The sequence below is a fragment of the Rhinolophus sinicus genome, linkage group LG10, assembly GCF_036562045.2.
Source record: "Rhinolophus sinicus isolate RSC01 linkage group LG10, ASM3656204v1, whole genome shotgun sequence".
In the NCBI taxonomy this organism is placed as follows: Eukaryota; Metazoa; Chordata; class Mammalia; order Chiroptera; family Rhinolophidae; genus Rhinolophus; species Rhinolophus sinicus.
In genome coordinates this window covers 97,853,683-97,878,295 of record NC_133759.1, presented here as the reverse complement: position 1 = coordinate 97,878,295, position 24,613 = coordinate 97,853,683, and positions in this window count along the sequence as shown.

Sequence of the window (24,613 nt, the reverse complement as noted above, 5' to 3'; positions counted from 1 at the left end):
AGTTTGAATAATGTATTATTTAAAACATGTGGGAAATATTTAGAAACTCAGGAGTCAGAAATAAAATAAAAAACCTCCCTTTTCCTATCATGTCCTGAATTTCTAAATTACTTTTCTTTTGAAATGCAGGTAGAATGGGCTTTAACACATTTGATGTATATACATGCCTAAAAAAAATCAAGTATATTTATTGATTTCATTATTTTTAAAAAATAAATCTCAAAGTAGGTTCCATATTAGCATAGTTAAAGTGATTTCTTTGTTTTAAAATTTATATTCTACCGCCTTCCCTTTGTCTGTATCTGTGGGTCCATTTGTGTTTTGTTTTTTCATTTATTTTGTTTTCTTAGATTCCACATATAAAAGAAGTCATACGAGTATGGTGTTTGTCTTTGACTTATTTCACTTAGTTTAATACTTGCTAGATCCACCCATGTTGTGACAAATGGTAACATCTCATTCTTTTTCTATTGCTGAATAATATTCCGTGTGTGTGTGTGTGTGTGTGTGTGTGTGTGTGTGTATACCAGGGTGCCAAAAAGATGTATGCACATGACTTGTATTGATCTTTTCTTATTGGTATATATTGAGTATTACAATTTAATACATTTTTTCCTTTCTTAAAATGTGCATACATGTTTTTGGCAACCTCTGTGTGTGTGTGTGTCTGTGTGTGTGTGTGTGTGTGTGTGTGTGTGTGTGTGTGTGTGTGTATATATATATATATATATATATATATATATACATATACATATATATGGTTTCAGGTCTTACATTTAAGTCTTTAATCCACTCAGAATTGATTTTTGTATATAAGAAAGTGGTTCAGTTTTATTTTTTGCATGTATCTGTTCACTTTTGCCAACATCACTTATTGAAGAGACTGTCTTTACTCCATTATATGACCTTACCTCCTTTGTTGTAGATTGACTATGTAAGTGAGGATTTCTGTTTTATTCTGTCTATTCTATTCCATTAATAAATATATGTATTTTCATGTTGGTACCATACTGTTTTGATTACTGTAACTTTGTAGTGTTGTTTGATATCAGAAAGTATGGAACCTCCTACTTCGTTCTTTCTCAGGATTTCTTTGACTGTTTGGGGTCTTCTGTGGTTACATATAAATTTTAGCATGAGTTACAATTGTGAGGAGGATACCATTCGTATTTTTAAAATTTTAAAATTTGAGGTGTTTTTCTTTCTTTTTTTTCATTAGAGTTTATTGGACTGACAATTGTTAGTAAAGTTACATAGATTTCAGGTGTACAACTCTGTATTACATCATCTATAAATCCCATTGTGTGTTCACCACCCAGAGTCAGTTCTCCTTCCATCACCATATATTTGATCCCCCTTACCCTCATCTCCCACCCCCTCTCCCTTTACCCTCTGGTAACCATAAACTATTGTCTGTGTCTATGAGTTTTTGTTTCTCATTTGTTTGTCTTGTTCTTTTGTTGTTTTTGGTTTATATACCACATATCAGAGAAATCATATGGTTCTCTGCTTTTTCTGTCTGACTTATTTCACTTAGCATTATAATCTCAAGATCCATCCATGCTGTCACAAATGATCCTATTTTACCTTTTCTTACTGCCGAATAGTATTCCATTGTGTATATATACCACAACTTCTTTATCCATTCATCTGTCGAAGGACATTTTGGTTGTTTCCATGTCTTGGCCACCGTAAATAAAGCTGCAATGAACATTGGAGCACACGTGTCTATATGGATAAATGTTTTCAGATTTTTGGGGTAGATACCCAGGAGAGGGATTGCTGGTTCATATGGTAATTCTATTCATAATTTTTTAGGAGCCTCCACACTGCCTTTCATAACGGCTGCACCAGTCTGCATTCCCACCAACAGTGTGTGAGGGTTCCTTTTTCTCCACAGACTCTCCAACACTTGTTACTATTTGTCTTGTTGATCATAGCCATTCTAACTGGGGTGAGGTGATATCTCATTCTGGTTTTTATTTGCATTTCTCTGATGATTAGTGATGTTGAGCATTTTTTCATATGTCTATTTGCCATTTGTATGTCCTCTTTGGAGAAATGTCTCTTCAGGTCCTCTGTCCAGTTTTCAATTGGGTTGTTTGTTTTCTTGTTGTTGAGTTTCATGAGTTCCTTGTATATTTTGGATATTAGCCCCTTATCGGAGGCACTGTTTGTAAAACTCATCTCCCATTCAGTTGGTTGCCTCTTTATTTTGCTGGTTTCTTTTGCTCTGCAGAAGCTTTTAACTTTGATATAGTCCCATTTATTTATTTTAGCTTTTACTTCCCTTGCCTTTGGAGTCAAATTCATAAAATGCTCTTTGAACCCAAGGTCCGTAAGTTTAGTATCTATGTTTTCTTCTATGCAGTTTATTGTTTCAGGTCTTATCCTTAAGTCTGTGATCCATTTTGAATTAATTTTGGTACATGGTGACAAATAGCAGTCCAGTTTCATTCTTTTGCACGTGGCTTTCCAATTCTGCCAGTACCATTTATTGAAGAAGCTGTCTTTTCTCCATTGCATGTTTTTTGCTTCGTTGTCAAAAATTATCTGTCCATATTTATGTGGTTTTATTTCTGGGTTCTCAGTTCCATTCCACTGGTTGATGTGTCTGTTTTTCTGCCAATACAATGATGTTTTAATTATAGTAGCCCTGTAGTACAAGCTAAAGTCAGGGAGTGTGATACCTCCAGCATTGTTCTTTTTTTTTTTAAGATTGCTTTGGCTATTCAGGGTCTTTTGTGATTCCAAACAAATCTGATGATTTTTTGTTCTATTTCTTTAAAATATGCCATTGGGATTTTGATGGGGATTGCATTAAATTGCTTTGGGTAATATGGCCATTTTAACTATGTTGATTCTTCCAATCCATGAGCATGGAATGTCTTTCCATTTCTTTGTGTCTTCTTCAATTTCTTTTAAAACTGTCTTATAGTTTTCAGCATATAGATCTTTCACATCCTTGGTTAAGTTTATTCCTAGGTATTTTATTCTTTTGGCTGCAATTGCAAAAGGAATTTTTGTTTTTGTTTTTGTTTTTTTTTAATTTCTTTTTCTGAGATTTCATTCTTAGTATATAGGAATCTAATGGACTTTTGTACGTTAATTTTGTAGCCGGCAAATTTACTATATTCATTGATTGTTTCTAATAGCTTTTTGGTGGAGTCTTGAGGGTTTTCTATATAGAGCATCATGTTATCTGCAAAGAGTGACAATTTAACTTCTTCATTCCAATTTGGATGCCTTTTATTTCTTTCTCTTGCCTGATTGCTCTGGCGAGGACTTCCATCACTATGTTGAAAAGCAGAGGTGATAGGGGACAGCCCTGTCATGTTCCTGAACGTAGAGCAAAGGGCTTCAGTTTTTCACCATTAATTATGAGATTAGCTGAGGGTTTGTCATATATGGCCTTTATTATGTTAAGGGATTTTCCTTCTATACCTATTTTATTAAGTGTTTTAATCATAAATGGATGTTGTATCTTGTCAAATGTTTTTTCTGCATCAGTTGATATAATCATATGATTTTTGCCCTTTATTTTGTTTATGTGATGTATCACATTGATGGACTTGCGGATGTTGAACCATCCTTTTGCTCCAGGGAAGAACCCACTTGATTGTGATGAATAATCTTTTTAATGCACTATTGTATTCAATTTGCTAGAATTTTGTTTAGGATTTTGTCATCTGTATTCATTAGAGATATTGGTCTGTAGTTTTCTTTTTTTGTGTTGTCCTTACCAGGTTTTGGTACCAGGGTAATGTTGGCCTCATAAAATGAGTTGGGAGCACTGTCTCTTCTTCAATTTTTTGGAAGAGTTTGAGCAGGATTGGTATTAGATCCTCTTTGAAGGTTTGGTAGAATTCACTAGTGAAGCCATCTGGTCCCGGACTTTTGCTTTTGGGAATGTTTTGGATGATTGATTCAATTTCGTTACTGGTGATCGGTCTGTTTAGATTTTCCAGTTCTTCATGGTTCAGCCTTGGAAGGCTATATGTTTCTAAGAACTTGTCCATTTCTTCTAGGTTATTGAATTTGGTGGCATATAGTCCTTCATAGTATTCTTGGATGATCCTTTGTATTTCTGTGGTGTCCGTGATAACTTCCCCTTTTTCATTTCTGATTTTGTTAATTAATGTCTTCTCTCTTTTTATCTTAGTGAGTCTAGCCAAGGGTTTATCAATTTTGTTAATCTTTTCAAAGAGCCAGTTCTTTGTCACATTAATTTTTTCTATTGTCTTTTTGTTCTCTATTTCATTTAGTTCTGCTCTGATTTTTGTTATTTCCTTTCTTCTGCTGACCTTGGGTTTCACTTGTTCTTCTTTTTCTAGTTCTTTAAGGTGTAACATGAGGTTAGTTATTTGGGATTTTTCTTGTTTCTTGAGATAGGCCTGTAATGATATAAATTTCCCTCTTAAAACTGCTTTTGCTGCATCCCCAAAATTTTGGTAGGATGTATTTTCATTGTCATTTGTTTCTATCTTTTGATCTCTCCTCTAATTTCTTCTTTGACCCAATCGTTCTTTAAAAGTATGTTGTTTAATCTCCATGTATTTGTGGTTTTTCCTTCTTTATTTTTGCAGTTGATATCCAATTTCAAAGCCTTATGATCAGAGAATATGCTTGGTATGATTTCAATCTTCTTAAATTTGCTGAGGCTGACTTTATGACCCGATATATGGTCTATCCTTGAGAATGTTCCATGCACACTAGGAAAAAAAAATGTATAGTCTGATGTTTTAGGATGAAGTGCTCTATAAATGTCAATTATGTCCATTTCACCTAATATGTCATTTAGGGCTGTGATTGCATTATTTATTTTCTGTTTGGATGATCTGTCCATAGCTGTTAATGATGTATTTAGGTCCCCTAGTATTACTGTGTTTTGGTCAATTTCTCTCTTAGTTCTGTTAGTAGTTGCTTGGTATATTTCGGTGCTCCCTGATTGGGGGCATAAATATTGATGACTGTTATGTCTTCTTGTTGTATAGTCCCCTTTACCATTATGAAATGTCCGTCTTTATCTCTTGTTACCTTTTTCACCCTGAAGTCTGTTTCATCTGACATCAGTATGGATACACCTGATTTTCTCTGGATACCATTTGCTTGGAGTGTCAATTTCCACCCTTTCACTTTGAGTCTATGCTTGTCCTTGTAGCTGAGATGTGTCTCTTGGAGACAGCATATGGTTGGGTTTAGTTTTTTGATCCAATCTGCTACTCTGTGCCTTTTTATTGGTGAGTTCAGTCCATTTACATTTAGGGTGATTATTGATATGTGAGGATTTCCTGTCATTCTATCTTTAGTTTTCTGGTAAGGCTGTGTCTCCATTGTTTCTTTGCCTTTTTTGTTGTTGTCTATTATTTCTGTGTGGTGGTATTCTATGATGTTTCCCTCTGTTTCTTCTTTTATTACAGTATATATTTCAGTTCTGGATTTTTTTTTTTTTTTTCCCGTTACGCTTAAGTTTATGTAAAGGAAATTTTGATAATTAGAGTATCTCGTTTTCTTCAGCACACTTACTTTCTCCATTTCCATATTCCGCTTCCGGCCTTTACTCCCCCCTTTTTATGTTTTGGTGCCACAAATTGTCCCTTTTGATGGTGGTCGAATAGCCTCCTTATTTTTCTTGTGGTGCAGGTCGTGTATTAGAAAATTCCCTCAGTTTCTGTATGTCTGGAAAGATCTTTATTCCTCCTTCATATCTAAAGGATATCTGTGCTGCATGTATTATTTTTGGCTCATAATTTCTCTCTTTCAATAGTTTGAATATTTGGTTTCACTCCTGCCTGTCTTGTAGAGTTTCTGCTGAAAAATCTGATGATAATCTAATGGGCTTTCCTTTGTAAGTTACCGTCTTCTTTTCCCTGGCTGCCTTGAGGATTCTTTCTTTGTTGTTGATTTTTGACAGCTTCAATACAATGTGCCTTGGAGAAGGTCTGTTGGGGTTGAGGTAATTAGGTGTTCTATTTGCTTCTTGGATTCGAGTATCCAGTTCTGTCCACAAGTGTGGGAAATTCTCATCAACTCTTTGTTTGAATGTACTCTCTGTTCCCTTCTCTCTTTCTTCTTCTTCTGGTATGCCCATTATTCTTATATTGCTCTTTCTGATGGAGTCAGAAAGTTCTTGTAGAGTTCTTTCATTTCTTTTAAGTCTCAAGTCTCTTTTTTTTTCCATCTGTGTCATTTCCAGGTTTCTGTCTTCGATGTCACTGATTCTTTCCTCCATCTGGTCAACTCTACTACCTAAGCTGGCTATTTCATTCTTAATTTCTTCTATTGAGTTCTTAATCTCCAGAAATTCTATTTGGTTCTTTTTAAAATTTCAATCTCTTTGGTAAAATGTTCATGTTGTTCTGTGATTGTGTTTTTGAGTTCATCAAACTGCCTTTCTGTGTTTTCTTGCATCTCGTTGAGTTTTTTCAGAACTGCAATCTTGAATTCTCTGTCATTTAAGTCACATGTTTCCATATCTTTAAGTTCATTTTCTGGAGACTTTTCACTTTATTTCTGAGCTGCCTTGTTGCCTTGGTTATTCATGGGAATTAATGATTTATTATTTCTCTTCCTAGACATCTACAGGAGTGGCTTCTGCAACAGGTTGATAGGAAGAGGCCTTTCTTTTGTTTTCCAGTACTTGTTGGTAGAATGTTTTATTTTCTCTCCTACTGCACCTTTTTCTTCCTCTCTCACACTGTAGTGTTATGTTTTCTCTGCACTACTCCAGCTTCTCACACAATGGGGCAATACCCTGGGAGGAGGGCTTCTCCTCTGTTAACAGTTCGCCTGGGTCATAGGGCGCAGTGTCCGTGTGGGGATGCAGAGAGCTTTTGAAGTTACAAAGCTCTATCTGCACCAGAGTCTGAGCCCGTGTATTTCAGCAGTTCTGTTAACTCCTGCAGGGATCCACCCAGAGAGGTGGGGACAGGGGAGGGGTGAGTTTTGAGATGTGGCCCAAAGCAATGGTGGCAACTACTACCACAGCCAGTCCTGCTTCCACAGCTCCCTCCCCTTTGCCAGAACTAGTTGGGCTGCAAATCTGCGTCTGCAGACCACAGTTCTGAGAACTGAAAATATTCTGTTCTTTTGATCTGACACCGCTACGGTTCTGCTTCTAGCACTGGGCAGGTGGGGGTGGGGCGAGCTCTGGGAGGGTAAGGAGGGGGCAGCTAGTCTCAGTGCTGAAGGCTTCCATTATCTGTTCAGCCTTCTTCCCTCAGTCTTTACTCTGGGGTCTCTGCCGTGAGCGTTGGGCTCAGCTGTGTTATATGCTGTCCCCTCAGCCCTGTGGGCCATAAGCAGAGCCCTAGCAGTCCGAGTTCTTCCCTCTCCCACAGCTGTGGTAGTTCCGGGATGCAGTGAGGTTGGAGCACTGAGCTGGGTCTGTGTCCTGCGCCTGCGTGGCTCAGTCTCTGCACTTCTCCTTTCCCTCCTCCCCTGCTCGTGCAATTTACTCACCTTTAGGTGAATTCAGCAGTGAGCCTCTTTTTCTTGCTTGTCTGCTGTGCAAGGAGTCCTTTGTGGAGTTATAGTTGTTCAATTTGTTGTAAATTCCAGGGGATATTTACAGAAGCTCACCTCATGCCGCCATTTTCATAAATGACGACTTTTCTTTTTTTATCTCAAGTTGCCAGTAGGTTATACCATCTTACATTTCTTTGCCATAATTGTTTTAGTTGAGGATACATGAACAAATATTTATATACCTTAAGCAAGGCAATATTGCTTAAAATAATTAAAATATTGCTTTTTTGATAAAACTTTGTAAAATGAGAACTGAAGAGCCATTTATTGAAAGATATTTGTAGAATTGCAACCATAACTTTAACAATATCCTAGATTATATGGGTATAAGTTCGCTTGTTTCAATGAGTTAATCTTGTTAGCAAAACATTTAAATAAAATTAGGCATAGGTGCAATTTATTGAACATGTACTATGTGGCCCACTCTGAACTACTAGCTTTATTAATATAATCTTACATATTCATCCCTGATAGTTTTTATAAATTTAATAATTTATTTATCAATTTGTATATATGGCAGGAGAGCATAACTACTTATAAGTAAGGCTAGGTGCTATATGCTGTGACGTCAAATAAAACAATTTAATATTTCTTTTTATTTTCTAACAGATATGTTTATGCTATTTCTCTCCTTCTCCAGTATAAGTTTAGTTTGAACCTTTAAAAAGCTGTGGTTTTATGCTTACAGCAACCCAATAAATTTTAGATTAAAAGCCTAAAGTTAAAAAAACTAGAACATTATATAACTGCTGTGTAAATCTTTATTACTATATTCAACCACATGCTTTGTCCATATAAAACTGCCTTTTTATACAATATGTTATATTATTAGTTATCTGTGCATGATCTCTAGCTTCTCATTTAATGCTGTGTTCAAGTCTCTGCCTCATATGTCTTGATATTTTTAAGTGTATAGCGTAAGGCCTGATACAGATTAGAAGCTCAGTAATTGTTTGTGGATGATACATTGGTTCCTTACTATCTTACTGCAGTGCTCCTAAATCAGGGCAAGGAGAAATCCACCAGAATTAGATGGGGAGCTTTTTCAAACTTCACACACAGCCCCAAAAGATGTAATTTTTCCTACCACAGTAAGCTGATGGTTCTCATGGGAGTATGCTGTATTCTTCAAGTCTATTGGACTACGATAGTTTCAGAAAAGCTGTCCTTGCTGTAGAATAACTTTGGGCTTCAGCTGCATCATTATGTTAGATCAGTTATAGCCGTTCTACTCAAACTGTCTCTTGTGAACAAATACCAGTCCACCAACTCTGTGTTAAGAGGTGGCGATAAATGCAGAAATTGAGAGACAGTGTTTAGAAACTTGGAGATAAAGTTGACATTACCTTGGTGTCTGAAGCCTGATCAGCAGGCTTATATTTTTAAAATATTTTGCTTTGTGTTTCGTTTTACTATTCATTCATTTAAAATGTATATTTTAATTCAATCCAGGTACAATGACCTGGAGATGAGAAATAAACAAACAATAACCCACTGACCTTTTACCACAAATAGTGTTAGAAGTGAGACAGAGCAGTAAAAAGTGGGCCTTTTGGATTCTTCTTCTCTCATTAACGCTGCTATGGTCGTTCATCACATAGAATACGCCAAGTGTATTCATAGGTTGTTTCTCAGAACATGAAGGATAGATTTAGAGCAGATCTATGGAATTAGCTGCGATTTCTTAGGGAACAGATTTGGCTATTTATATGTGCTAAGGCATGGTCAGTGTGATTTGTTCTGGAAGGGGAGCAGACAGGGAAAAGTGTGGAACGAAAACGGCCAACGTTACTCTGACCGGGAGCCTTATCTCCCTCCGTTCCTCATCGTCACCGTTTCACAGGCTACTTTTATAGGAGGAGGAAACTGGTTCCATGTCAGAATACTTGAAGTTTTTTTGACATTCACCTGCCAACTCTCCATGTTAAACACTGTATGCGGTAGGAATAGAGACAGCTGTGTTTCCCAAAAGAGTTCAGACATCAAGAGGTGAGAAAGAAGTTTACCCTAGTGATGTAAAGTTTTATATATATATATATATATATGTAATGAAATGCAATAGTAATGTAATAGTTGTATAATTATATACACACATTCAAGCAACCCACTTCATGTTTCTAAAATGTAGAACTGCCCCTCGTGAAAGCCAAATTAAACAGGTAATTCCTGATCTAAAATTGTAATATGACATAAGCTGGTACACTATATCCAGGAAAGATGTTAGGCAAAACATGTTAAAAGTTTAGAAGCTCATGTCATGTCAATTCTGAACCTAAGTGGCACAGAAGACAGATGTGGAGAAAGACACAAAGCCGAAGATAAAATGTTGCTGTTTAAAAGGGTAGTTCAAAAACAGAAAGCACAAATAAGAACAAAAATCAATAAACACCCCACAGTGTATTTTCCTTCTTAAATAGGTGGTAGAATGCTTAATTAAAGAAATACTTTCTTGGTGTATAAGCCCTGTAGGGAGTACTCCATTCCTTTGTTTCCAGGAACATAATCGTCACATCTGTATGAAGGGCAATGTGTGTCCGTAAAACAAATGTGCCAGGCAGAACATTAAAGAGCCTATTGAAATATCTGCCAGAACGATCATTTCGTTTAGACTTCCTGTTTTAATACAAGTGCGTGAGCCATAACAGTAACAATCTCTACTCCCATTTAAAGCAAAAGGAAGGGGGGAACGTCATCTTACTCCAAAATCCTCTGCACATATCAGAATTATTTATAAACTACGCAGTATGCCCTAGTACTTGATGTGATTAGAAACAGAAAAGAGAGAGGAGGGGAGGGGGAAAGGAAGGAGCAGTGTAAGTCAAGTCACAATGCAACTGCCTGCTGATTAGGAGCCACAGGCCTGTTTCAAATAAACCCCATTTAAATCATCTTGTTATCCAGCAAGGGCTGATTTAAATGGGTCACCTTACATGACCCCCAAATTATTACTTGACCAGAAAATCAGACATACATCTACATATTAAGGTTTCTGATTCCTACTGGGTTTAGCGTGCGATTAAGTTAATGGACAAAAATATAAGAAAATGAACGGTAAAGCCCATGCTCTGTGTTGCATGGCAACAGTGAGTTAAGAGAACATCCCCTCCCTCCATTTAGTCGTCAGTTCCCCCAAAGGTCAAACAGAAGCACAGAACCGTTTGGCACGCAGATTGCAATACCAGAGACTTTTGCTAAAACCATATGTTCTACCCAAAGAATTATGCCACCAAATTAAGGAAAGCTTGCCTTTTGCTCAGGAAGCAACCATACTCACAGATATGACAGTTTGGGAGGCTGATTCACAAATCCATTTTGAAAACATTCATAAGAACAATACACAGAAATAAGAATATGAGTAAAAGTCATGCATTCTTCTTTGTAGCCTGTTCTGCTTATGTAAATTGAGGTTTGATGTAGTTATTAATCATTCCTGTGTAACAAATTCCCCCAAATTTAGCACTGTGTTTCCCTGAAAATAAGACCTAGCCATACCATTAGCTCTAATGCATCTTTGGGAGCAAAAATTAACATAAGACCCAATCTAATTATGTTTTATGTTAATTTTTGCTCCAAAAACGCATTAGAGCTGATGTCTGGCTAAGTCTTATTTTCAGGGAAACACGGTAGGTGAAAGCCACACAAGCATATTATTTCAGTTTGTTAGGCTCAGGTATCTGGGACCAGTTTGGCTGAGTACTTCTGGCTCAGCGTCTGTCATAAGGCTGCAATCTCTCTGAAGCTCACTCACCCAGCCATTGTCATGAGGTCTCATTTCCTTACCATGTAGGACTTTCCATAGGGCTGCACATGACATAGCTTCTTCCAGAGAAGGAAGGAGAGAGGGAGGGCGTTGGGGGGGGGGGAGAGAGAGTGACAGAGAGAGACAGAGAGAGAGAGAGAGAGAGAGAGAGAGAGAGAGAGAGAACGTGCACAGTATGGAGGTCATCTGGAATGGTAGTTACCAGTGTTCGCCTTGTGGCCCAAGTACTCCAACTTTCTCTCACATGCAAAATATGCTTATACCCTTCCAAAACATATTCCATCACAACTTCAGATAGATTTCTGGTATAAACTCATCTAAATTAAACCCAAATGTGTAAGAGTCTCCTCACATGCATTAGGGATTCAAAGACTGACTTGATTGTCTTCAAATCCCATTCTCCATTTCTTCATTCCCCTCCCTCCTTCCCTCTCTTCATGCCTCTCTCCTTTCTTTTCCTCCAAAGGAAACAGTTCTATTGGAGGAGAGTTTGTCTAGAGAAGTTTCCAAGAGGAGACTTGAATGAGCTAAGACCTGAATGAGAAGAAAAAGATATTAAGAGAATACAATGTAAGGCTGTTTCAGGCAGAGGAAACAGTGTGTGAGCATACCCTTGTAAAAAAATTACTGGTAGCGATATTTTTCACTTGCATCCTGAGAGGCACGGAATACATATATTATTAAGAATTTATGAAAGCTGGAAATTAGTCTGTTGAAGGTCCTGTGTTGATGAAGTGAGTCTATGTCTTAAGGGCCCATGTCTGGCTGTAATATTTTATTAAAACAGCCTTAAATCCTTGGTGACCCGGCCTTTCACTCACTAGAAATCATGGGGTTTCTAATAGGAATGTTGGGTTATAAATTCCCTGCTCTTGTTGGAAGGTAGAAAGCTTCTTATGAAGGTAACGCTATAGTTCTTAATTGCAGAAAAGATGAACCTGAGAATTCTGAAGACTGCTCTTAGGCTCTATACTATAGAGCCCATTATTGGAAATGAGTCTCCTAGAAATGTGTCTGTTTGGCTACAGCAATTCCTGTAAAGCAAGCAGTTGGGGCATCTCGAGTGGGCAGGTGATCATCTCAGCATTGCGAGTTTATTAGGAAGAGCAAAGCTGCCAAAAGTGCAGAAAGGACACAAGAATCCTTCCTCAAAAGGAGTCTCTCTCTCTCTCTCTCTCTCTCTCTCTCTCTCTCTCTCTCTCTCTCTCTCTCTCTCTCTCTCTCTCTCTCTCTCTCCTCTAGTAGTTTTTATGTATTTTGCCCCCTTGGATCATGCCAGTTTCATAATAGTTGCCTCATATATCCTATATATCAACTGAATTGTTGATTCATTAAATGAATATTTGGGAAGTCAAAAGGACTTAGGAAAGCCACTGAGAGTTTTTCCCATGAGTTTGCATAAGGAAGTTCATGAATTTATAGTATGACAGTTGAGAATCGAACCCCGGAGACCAAAAATGGTACAAAAAAAGTGTTAATAACTGTGAAAGATATGAGATTTTACCCTATGTGCTTTCTAACAAGTAAACATCACATTTTTTTAAACAACTCATGCATTGATAACAAAGAAGCAGCAATATGATTGTTTTGTGGCAGTCCAGGGTAATAGATATGATTGCTTCCCGGTAGTAAGGAAACCTCCAAACAGAAGTTTTCAATGTATTTACTGAAAAAAGTCTGCAAATAAGTGGACCTGTGCAGTTCAAACCCATGTTGTTCAAAGATCAACTATATAGATAAAAAGCCTGAGCATTTTATTTAAAACAATATGTTAAGTTGGTACAAAAGTAATTGCAGTTAAAAAGGTTAAAATAATTGTAAAAACCACAGTTACTTTTGCACCAACCTAATATAAGAATACTGTGAAGGTGAAAAAAGGCATGCTGGCTAGGAATCTTGAGTGAAAGGAATTGCAATTCTCTGGATTTCCTTATGCTTCATAGTCACAGATTGGCTGCTGGGAAAGACAGCAAACTAGAACCGCCAGTGAGTGAGGACAAAAATACACACAAAACAAACAGAATAAGCTTGCTGCTCTCTTCAACCAAAAACCAGCAAAGGGGCAGTCTAGCAAGAGAAAACAATTAGACAGTAATTGCCCTACTTTGACCACATGCCACAGAAAAAACTGTGGTCCCGCCCACAACTCTGTCAGCAAGGGCCAGTGGGAGCTTAGTCCAGCACTCATCCAACCGTAATGAAGCATCCCTCTCCTTCCAGAGTGGGTGGTAGCAGAGAACATGGAAGATTGGGTGCTGTCAGAGAAAATGGAATGGGGAGTCAAGGCTTTCTCTGTGCCTGGTATAGAAACCACATACTAAACCTGCTCTTCTATTCCAGCCCAGAGATAACAGGTGCATGTCCTCCTCCCAATGGATGGATGTCAGAATAGGCCATGTGGGAAGCCAGGACTTGGACAACCTTCCAGGGTACCGATTCCCTACTCCCTCAAGAGTTTCAGGGAGGCATGTGGAAGCATTATGGAGCAGCCCTGACCTGCCACCCTTACTCAGCTATAATGAGACACCATTCTCCCTAACCAGGGTGTGGACAGGTACGGAGTGGACAACAGAGGCTAACTTCAGGTGAGGCTTGCTCCAGTGGCTCAAATGAATTGTCCAGGACTGTTTTTCTCTGTCTACTTCTCAGCTCCACCTGGTTGGCCCCATTCCTTATAGGCTCACTTCATCAGACGAAAAGGCTATTAGCAGCTTCGGGGCTGTATGTACTGTAGTCAAGCCTATATCTGGGCAAAAAGAGAAAGCTTACTTCCCTGATGTTCCCACCAAAAATCCTGAAATGGAGTCTTATTGGGCCGTTTTGTCTTAATTGGGTCATGTGCCCATTTCTTAACAAATCAGAATAGGAAATGAGTGTGGGACACACTTTAGGACATAAGTCATTTAATGCCACCTCCTCTCCAGATAAAATTGAGAACAGTGTTGCAAAAGAGAAGCTAGATAGATACTGGGTATTAACAGAATTACCCCAAAACATATGAACTAAGTTTTGAAGCTCACATATCATGTAATACCTATCATTTTGCAACTTCTTTGTGTTGAGTTGTGGATAATCTCTTCAGATGTATCTTCCGCTTCACTAATCTGTCCTTTGGGTGTGGTAAATATGTTATACCTATTCCATTTCTAGTGTTAAATTTCAACAAATTTAATCATTGAAAACATTCCTCTTCAATTTTAACAATCTTCCCTTTTATACTTATCTTGATCTCCCTTCTCCTTTGAATAACTTTAAACATACTATATATTCCAACATTTGAATTTGTGGTGAATTGCTATTTGTTCTTTATTCTGCCCCTCAGTCATAATGCCTCGCTTACTTGTATGGTCTGTGAATTTTATTTATTTATTTTTTAATCAGTTTACATTTGGTGGGAGCTTTATCCAAGGGACTTCTTTGAAGTCTTGTTTGAAAGCACTTTCCTCCAAAGAGGATTTTCATGTATTTCTGGCAGACCATTGAGTGTATTATCAGCCTGACATCAGTTTATACTGATGTCAGGCTGATAATACATGTTTGTCATGAGTATTGTTTCTGCCCTTAGTAGCTGTATGATTTGGGGTAAGGTGCACACATTTTTGTATCTTAATTTTCTCAGTTGAATAATTGATATAATATAATAATAGTGCTTAGCTAGTTTCATGTAATATTATTTCTGTATTATCCAACTCAGAAGAAATATTTAGTAATTCTAAAAATTTTCCCAATGTGTGGCTATTTTAAAAATTTGGAATATTAAATTTATTTTTTTTATTTGGTATTTAAATTCAACTGAAAATTCAATTCAAATAAAGCTGAAAAGTAGCTCCAGAGACACCTAAAATATGTCTCTTATTCCCCCAGTCCTTTTCACGTTTGCCTTCTTTCTACAGCACGAGATGGGATAGGAAACAATTGAGTAACTTTTTCTTTCCCGGTTGCCACTAGTATGTGCGCACCATATACATTAGTGGTTATACAGAAATGGTGTTTGCTATCTTCTGCTTTCAGTTTCATCTATTGAGAATAATCCTTTAGAGACTATTTGTTCCCTCTCTGGTGATTTCACTTTGTCTGCTCTTGTTTCTTTCCAGATTCACAGAAAACAGAAATGCTTTAGAAAGTCTTCTGATCAATAAAATCAAAGCCCGTTCTCTTTATCTACTAGCTAGAGACTTGCTAACTTTCATAATGGAGAAATTGAAAGAGATTTCTTCCTCTTATGAAACTATAAGAGACTTGAAGTTTAAAAATATTTTTACTTAGAGAATAAGATAATTAAGACACAGAAAATGATGTCTTCATAAAGGGTGGATGGAATGAAAAAGAAATATTTTGCGGATAGTAGAGTCCCTTCTCCCTGCAACCCAAACCTGATGCTTGATATTTGTTGATGATTTTCAGGTTCACACTTGAATGTGTCATGTGGTGCTCCATGGATGACAGTAGTGCCAATTTAAATCTAACCTTTGCCCTGGACCGCTTTTAATTTTACATGGTCTGTTTGTCAATTCACAAAATTCATTCTATTTACTTTCTTCCCATTTATGCCATGATCCAAATTCCAGTTTTGGATTTAGCCAAATTTGTAGGATCTGTCTTTGTTTAGGGGGAAGTGCTTTGGAAAAAAAGAACTGGGCTTTTGCTTCAGCTGTTCCATTGACTACAGTGAATTGACTTAAAGAAAAAAAAAAAATAAAGGAATTTAGCTCATTCTTTATACATTTATCCTTTCCTTCCCTTAGGAGAAGAATGTGATGGTTGTATCTCACAGTAGACATATGGCAATCCATGAGGAATCATCGAATTTAGTGCTGGTTATTCAAACTAAAATTTTTGAGGGAATAAAGGCATACAACTGTTAAGACAAAAATCATGAGTATTGTTTGCCAACACTCCAAGAAATAATAAAAAATCATAAACAACTAAATAAGGCTGCTAATAATGCATTTTTCAATAATATTGAGGGATATGTTTTATATAGCATTTATATAATAATAATAATAATAATAATAATAATAATAATAATAATTCAGTACTGGTTTATTGGTGTCCAGGTTAGAAATAACGATCATGGTTTTTCAGAGTCAGAGAACAATTACCCCATCTCCAAGGAAAAAAGGGGAATGCTAGAGGATACTAACCCAGGTATAAAGGCAGGCTCTGGACAAAAAGAGAGACAATGGTTTCAATCCTAATTTCAGGAGCATCAGTACCAACTAATCTAATAAAATGGATCTAATACAAATGTATGGAAGAGGTTGGGAATTAAAATAGAGCCAAATGATTTCTTTAGAATATATAGATGTAGTTGTTCATAAAATATGTAGTAAAATATAAAAAATGTAGTTGGAACTAAAATACTTGGTTTGAGAGAAACAATTTCCTTTTTATTTAGTCCATACGTTTGACAGGGACTCGGAAACATTTCATGGGGACATGCATTCTGTTGGGATAATTGCAGTACATGGCAGCAGAAACATTCTGCATATTCTTAGATCAAGTAAGTAAATAAATGCTAATGTGCTAATATCTTAATGTTCCTTATTCAAAAAGTGATTTCTGAGATTTAAAAATTTTTCAAGATTTAAAAGTAAGCATTTAATTCATTGTATTTAAGATAAATATCTCTTTAAAATAATTATGTGATATATAGATTTTATGATTACTATTAATTTTATAATAAAATACTGAAAGAATATAGATATATATTTACATGATAGAAAGGTTTATCTCTGGATTATGGGTGGTTTTATTATTTCTTCTACTTGCTGTATTTCCAACATGTCTATAATTATCACAAATTATGATTGTAGTGAAGAACAGCATTTATTGTATATCAAAAATAGCAGCAAGGCAGAAAGCTGTTGGGTAGAAAAAAAAGAAAATGAAGTTAATAACAGAGCTGACATAGATTTTTCTTTCTTTATTTGTTTGTTTTTATCAGCTTTATAAGAGATAAAGAAATCTGAGTTAAATAGCTGAATTTTTTATTCTGTTAGGAAGTTGAAAGTTGCTGAGTGTTTAAGCAGACATATGGAGATAAATGAGAGCGTTCTGCATTGCTTTGGCAGAAAGCCATTTCTTGTATTCCTAGAGTATTTATTTAACCTGTATATGGCATGGTAAAATTAAAGAAAAAAGAAGAAATATACAATGTGTTGCCTTATCCAGATAATTCAAAGCTGTTTATTAATTTAAATATCCAAGGAACTGCACCTCTGGGATCTGAAAGAGGGAATTAATTGGTGGCATCATCCTTTTTTATCATCTAAATAGGGAGGTCAAGTTTAACATACTTGAAACAATTCTAGAACAGAGCAAGGCGAGGTCACTAAGTATATGACAATTTACCTTATACTGCTGGGAAATTAGGCATTATTAAAAGAAAAAAAAAAATCACTGTCTCTTGGGATGGCCGTGGAAGGTTTCATGGAAAATCTTAAAATGAAATTTGAAGTCAAATATTGGATTAACAGAAAAAAGAAAGTCATTTCCTAAAAAGAGTTCAGACTGGCTCAAAACAAAGCAGGAGAGAGCTGAGAGTTTGCGTCCGCTCTAATTGGGAAGGAGGAACTCATTAGAATCATAACGGAAATTAATTGACATTGACCTAAGGATGTAACTATCCCTTCCTTCTTTCTAATAAAATATGACCAATCCTCAAGGGCATCAAAGGGGAGACTTGGTATATACTCTGGATTGGCGCATTCAACATCCTCTTACATTTCCTTCTAGTTTACTTCTCTCTACGCAGAGGGTGAAGAGCATCTAAGGCAGGTTACATGTGTGATTTAGATTCCAACCCCAGATGTGCTATGTGAGATTTGGAAAGCATGTTTGTTTGTTTTTTCCTGAGGAAACAATAGAAGATTTCTTGTACCAAGTTCCTAACTGTGACTGCTGAGAGTTAGGTCATGAGGATTAATTTTGCTGGTGGCAACCTCCTGAATCCCAAATCAAAAAACACTGATATGGTACCATTCTCAGAGGTGGTGGTGTGTCTGCATGAATCTCTCCTCAGGCAGGTACAACAGACTTCTTGGTGGATGAGGTCTGTTGTGTTGCCCTGGTGCTGTTTCTGAAAGCTCAGTCTAAAACCTGTTCCTTTAGCCTTCCCAAAATCTTATATTAAGTCCTCTCATACTTGACCTACTAGAATGCTCTGTGCTATATACAATCAGACATTGACCAATACTTGTTACGGTGAGACTTGCTAATATGGAAAGAGAGAAAACAGATGACTAGCCTACAACATAACTGATAAAAATACAGTCTGTATGTAGATTTTGCTAAGGATCTATTGAGCCGTAGGCTAGATGCTTTGGCACATATCTCCTTTAAATTATACATAATAATATAAACTAACTGATTGCTATATCTTAGGTTTATAGCAGCTTAAAAATGAAATTGATTGGAGCAACTGATCTGGGCAAGTAAATTTCTTTTTAGTCCTCTTTCATCTCATGTTCTGCTCTATAGATTTGATGGTTACCTTGATGGCAGAAAGATTAAATGTTCAAAAATAAGTGAATTTTATTTCTTATTTTTTCTGTTCTTTAGATTAGTTTTACCTTGAGCCAAATAATTTACCTCTCTAAGCTTCAGCTTCCTCAGCTTTAAAATAAGGATAAGATATCATACCAACTTCATAACATTGTCGTAAGATATAAATAAGTGAATGAATTCATTCAGAGGTTTCCAAGAAAGGGAAAAGGCACATGAGGTGAAGTCTAGGAGAAACCAGGCACAAAGCTTCCCATCTCAGATGAGTCACGTGGGGATGCACTTCCTTCTCCCAGTAAGGATGTCTGACAACATACGCAAAGTATTGTCAACCAGGCAATCTCACCCCAGCCTTGGATAGCAGGATTTTTGGTGAGGGTCAATTACATAGGCATGCAATGCCCTCATAACTGACTGCACCAATTCACACTCCAGTCCTCCTAGAGCAAAATCATGTATTCACTCTAAGTCACATTGTTAGGATCAATTTATTTGGTCAGATTTGCACAGCATGGTCCAAAGTCTCAGACCTAAAGAAGCATTCTTGTCAGGCAACATATTTCAAGGACTCAGAGATATCTCCCAGGAAATGCTAATGGTCAGGGGAAGCAGGACTTTGTAGAAATTTGCTAAGATAGGAGAGATTCCACAGGAAAACAACAACAAAAAAAGCTGTAGAAAATCCTTATTCATCAGATGCTCACTGTTTTCTTCAGCATGAAACCTTGATTTTGCATATTTCCTGTTGTGTTGACATTAAAAATTCCCTGGGGGCTTTGTGGAGAGTAACAAGAGAAATATGATCAGCCTAGATCTGGAGTGAGTTAGTACACACGAATACTAAATATGCAAATCGATAGAAAACCAAATTCACTCTTGAAACAAGGAAGGTAAAATAATAGGAAATGTAAAGTAAGGTGAAATTCATCAGGAAACAATCAGAATCTGTATTTTCACACACTTAATTGAGGCAAATGAGAAGGATGGCTATTATTTATTGGTTTACTTACATACTCATTACTACTGAATACCTACCATTCAGTTATTCATCTATTCACTTAACAAATATGTATGGAATACGCAATATGTGATAGACACAGTTCTAAGCACTGAACCCAATGAAGAAAACAAGTTAAAGACCTATCCTCTGACAATTTGCATTGTACCTAAAGCAACAGCAAAAAACAAAGACAATCATTTCAGGTGGTGTTAAATACTAAGAAAAAACAGTAGGTGAAGCAATAAAACACTAGGTTTTATACAAACAATCAAACTTTCCCACGTTAACCAAGTATCTAGAAGTCTTAAGGAAAGATGGAAGAATTATCAGTTCCTAGAATGTCTTTCCTGAATGTATTAGTTTCTTATTGCGCTGTGACAAACTACCACAAATACGGTGGCTTAAAACAATACTCATGGGCCGGCCCGGTGGCTCAGGCGGTTAGAGCTCCGTGCTCCTAACTCTGAAGGCTGCCGGTTCAATTCCCACATGGGCCAGTGGGCTCTCAACCACAAGGTTGCCAGTTCAACTTCTCGAGTCCCTCAAGGGATGGTGGGCTCTGCCCCCTGCAACTAAGGTTGAACACGGCACCTTGAGCTGAGCTGCCTCTGGATGGCTCAGTTGGTTGGAGCGCATCCTCTCAACCACAAGGTTGAGACCTGGAAGTACACAGTGTTCCCCAATAAAAGTCCTGTTCCCCTTCTCCAATAAAATCTTTAAAAAAACAAACAAACAAACAAAAAAACAATACTCATTTATAATCTTACAGTTCTGGAAATCAGAAGTCTGCAAGGGGTTTCAGTGGGCTAAAACAGATGTGGTGGGCTGTGTTTTTTTCTGGAGACATGCGGGAAGGATCTATTTTCTTCTGCAGCTTTTTGAAAGGCTACCTGCATTCCTTGGCTCATTGCTGCTTCTCACCTTCAAAGCCAGCATGGTCAGTATAGTCTCTCTCATGCTGTCACTCTAGCTCTGACTTCTCTGTGTCCCTCTTCTACCTTTTCACACCCTTGAATTACATAGGACCCACCCAGATAATCAATCCTATATTAAGGTCATCTAATTAGCAGCCTTATTTTCATCTGCAATCTTTAATTCCTTTTACCAGGAAACATAACGTAACATTTTAGGGGTTCAGATGTGGACATTTTTGGGAGCATAGGGGTCATTATTCTGTGTATCACAAAGAGCTACAGTCATTAGTAGTTGTATAGAGAAGCAGCATTCCGTCCTCCCATCATCCAAAAATATTGTTTAATTTTTTTCTTTATTTTACTACATTAAATTCCGTATTTTTATGATGAAATTTACCAGGTCTTGGTTTGTTATTTTTACATAGGTCCTTTCTAGTGTTGAAGAGTCACATGACTATGTGGACAACTTCACACACCCATGTAGGTTTGCAAAATTTTACCTAATTTAGAGAGTAAGCAAAATTCAAAATAGAGTTTGCATACCCATTGTTTACTACATGCAGGAAATTCACTATGCAAAGTATTATTATATATGACTCAGGTCATAGGTAAAAGCAGCTAGAAATAAAATGGGAATATCCTCTACAGTTGTTTTAGCTAAGGGGAAAGTTTCTTCAACTGGAATTAGATATTCTGGACAATACCACTTGAAGGGCAGGGTTGTAAGGGAAAGTCAAATTTGATTAATAATTCGTCTCCTTTTATATCTAGGGTCAGGCATGGATTGATGTGCCATTCTCCCTATATTTATTAATGACATTAATAATTTGTACTCATTTTTCTTAGAATACTTACCATTTTCTTACCTTCTAGTTGAAATACAAAATTAGTGTACTATGCTATTCATTTGACCTACAGTTGGGGGAGGACCCAAGTATCACTCTTCATGCCAAATAATTGAGTAAAACCAAGATCCATCCAGCAAATTTCCAGTATTCAGGGGCCGATATAGCAAGTGCATAGAGTACATTAAATATATACATATTTAATATCCTTTTGACCTTGGGTGACACTATATACATATTTAATGTGCTCTATGCACTTGCTATATTGGACCCTGAATACTGGAAATTATATATAATTTATATAAAAACAAAATTTGGGAGTACCAAGGGAAAATATCTTTAATTGGAGACCAAGTCCCCACTGATCTCATTTCTGAATCATTCCTGAAAATGCCCGTGTTGCTTATTATGGGAGGTATTTTTCTATGGTGTTGCAGGTGGAAGAAGACTGTCAGATTCATTCAGGATGCTAGAGAGTCACATATTTTAGTGCCTAACCATGAAGATACAAGGCAAAGAATTATTAATCCAATGTGGCACCTTCAGATCCTGGGTCCTTGAGAGAAAATGTCCAGAAAATCTACCTTTTTCCAGTTGGAGCCACCCTCAATGTATGGGTTGTTTCTTTTAATAAAACGAGTTGGGAGTTAAAGCTAGAAAAGAATTGTCACTGATTGTGAGGATCAAAAATATCCTTTTGACCTTGGGTGAGACTATCACATATCCTTTTGACCTAGTTCTGCAGATGTGACAAGAATCATGATATCAATTCAATCAGAAGAAATTGAGATTTATACTATCTTCTCATGTTGCCAGAGGACTCCAGATTTCCCTGGATATAAAATGATTGTCATATCAGATGTTATTGCTTTGGACATTGTTACAACTATCCAAGATCCACTTCCCCTGTGGATTGGACCCTTAAGGTCCAAAGGAACATGCTTAAAGACAAATACTATTTGTCTGACAGAATCTTAGGAGGTTTTTGTTGCTCATATGGTGTACTCCATGTCATGGAAGCCAAATGAAATCCAGGTCTTCGTTTAACTCAAAAGAAATGTGTTTGCAATATTTTATAAACCCTAAATCACAGTTATATTTCAAGTGTCCTCAAATCTACTTCATCTCTCTGAACACAACCCCATAACAACCCATATCCTTGAGATGGAGGTAGGGAAATGATGGTTTAGGAGAAGAAAACTTATTAAAGAATATATGCGCTTTACTGCAATTTCTGTGCTCTTTTCTGAAATAATTTTTCTTTATCTTTAATATTTCAAAATAGGTCAAGCCCAGACTATTTGAATGTCTAAAACTGAACAGCAAATACCTCTAATCCTAGAGTTTATACAGAAAAAAGGCAGAAAAAAAGTAATTCTTCACCTCCCTCCACATCCTTGTTTATAAAGGGCTTTTCCTGGGCCTTAGGCCTAGAGACTTTTTTTAAAAGGTATTATTCTAGCTGAGAATGAAAAGACTGAAGGGAAGTCATTATATCCAGGAGGCTTTAAAGTTTCTTGAAGTCACTTGCAGTGCTATTTTGATAGTGAAGAGCCACTCAGACTAAAGTGCCCTGGAGGGTTTTACCAGTCTTACCAGGGAGACACTGGCTGAGGTGAAAGGGCAAAGACACTGGACCAGGGTGAGAAGAGCAGGGTTCAGGCAATTTACCTGCTCTGGTCATTGTGTTTGGCCATAGGCAATACTTTCTCTTGAGGTCAGATTCTTTCTCTCCAAAAATAGAGGATAGAAGACACAGGGGTAACCGGGGAGAGAAGGTGGAACATTATATTGATCTATTTTACAAATTAAGCGTCCACTTGAGAATTCCACTCCTCAAACAATGCTTGAAAGTTAGATTTTATGATGTTATCTGATGTGTCAGAAAATGATTTGGTTCTATGAAACAGGATTTTTACCCATTTGTGTCATTCATTTCTTCAGTCATTCATTCACCATTCAATAAATGTTTATTGAAAACTTACTCTGTGCCAATTTCTATTTGGTAATCAAAGAAGGAACAATGGTTCTCTTCCACTTGGCTGCTGTATTGATTTAATTAGGCTCATGTTTCCTTCAAGTTTTGGGCATTTCTTAAATTTAAATATTGTTGATGTTTGATGGCAGACATATTTTGAATATAGAGGACAGCTAACCTAATGCTAAGGCAAATTAAATGGTGATCTGTGTGGTGTGATTTGGGTAGCACAAACAATCTCCTGAAAGTTTCTACCCACTGCCCTTTTCCTGATGCCTAAAATTTCATGTTTAAGAAGGCATGACTTTTATTTATTTACTTTTCAATATTGTTTTATATTAGTTTCAGGTGTACAGCATAGTGGCTAGACATTTATATGATTTATGAAGTGATCCCCTGATTAGTACCCACCTGGCACCATACTTAGTTGTTACAATATTATTCACTCTATTTCTTATGCTGTACTTTACATCCCCATGACTATTTTGTAACTACCAATTTGTACTTCTTAATCCCTTTACCTTTTTCATCCAGCCCCCCAACCCCCCTCCCATCTGGCAACCATCAGTGTGTTCTCTGTATTTATAACTGTGTTTCTGATTTTTTTTCGTTTATTTTGTTATTTAGATTCCACATATAAGTGAGATAATATGGCATTGGTATTTTTCTGTCTGGTTTCTTTCACTTAGCATAATACCCTCTAGGCCCATCCCTGTTGTTGCAAATGTTTAATTTTCTTCAGTCAAATACCCAAAACTAGAATTGTTGGATTATATGCAGCTCTCTTTTTAATTTTTTGAGGACTCCATACTATTTTCCATAGTGGCTGCACTAATTTGCAATCCCATTAACATTTACAAGGATTCCCTTTTCTCCACATCCTCACCAGCACTTGTTTGTTGATTTATTGATGATGGCCATTCTAACAGGTGTGAGGTGATATCTCATTGTAGTATTAATTTGCATTTCCCTGATGATTAATGATGTTGAGCATCTTTTCATGTGTCTTGTTAGACATCTGTATGTCGTCTTTGGAGAAATGTTTATTCAGGTCCTCTGCCCATTTTTTGATTGGATTGTTTG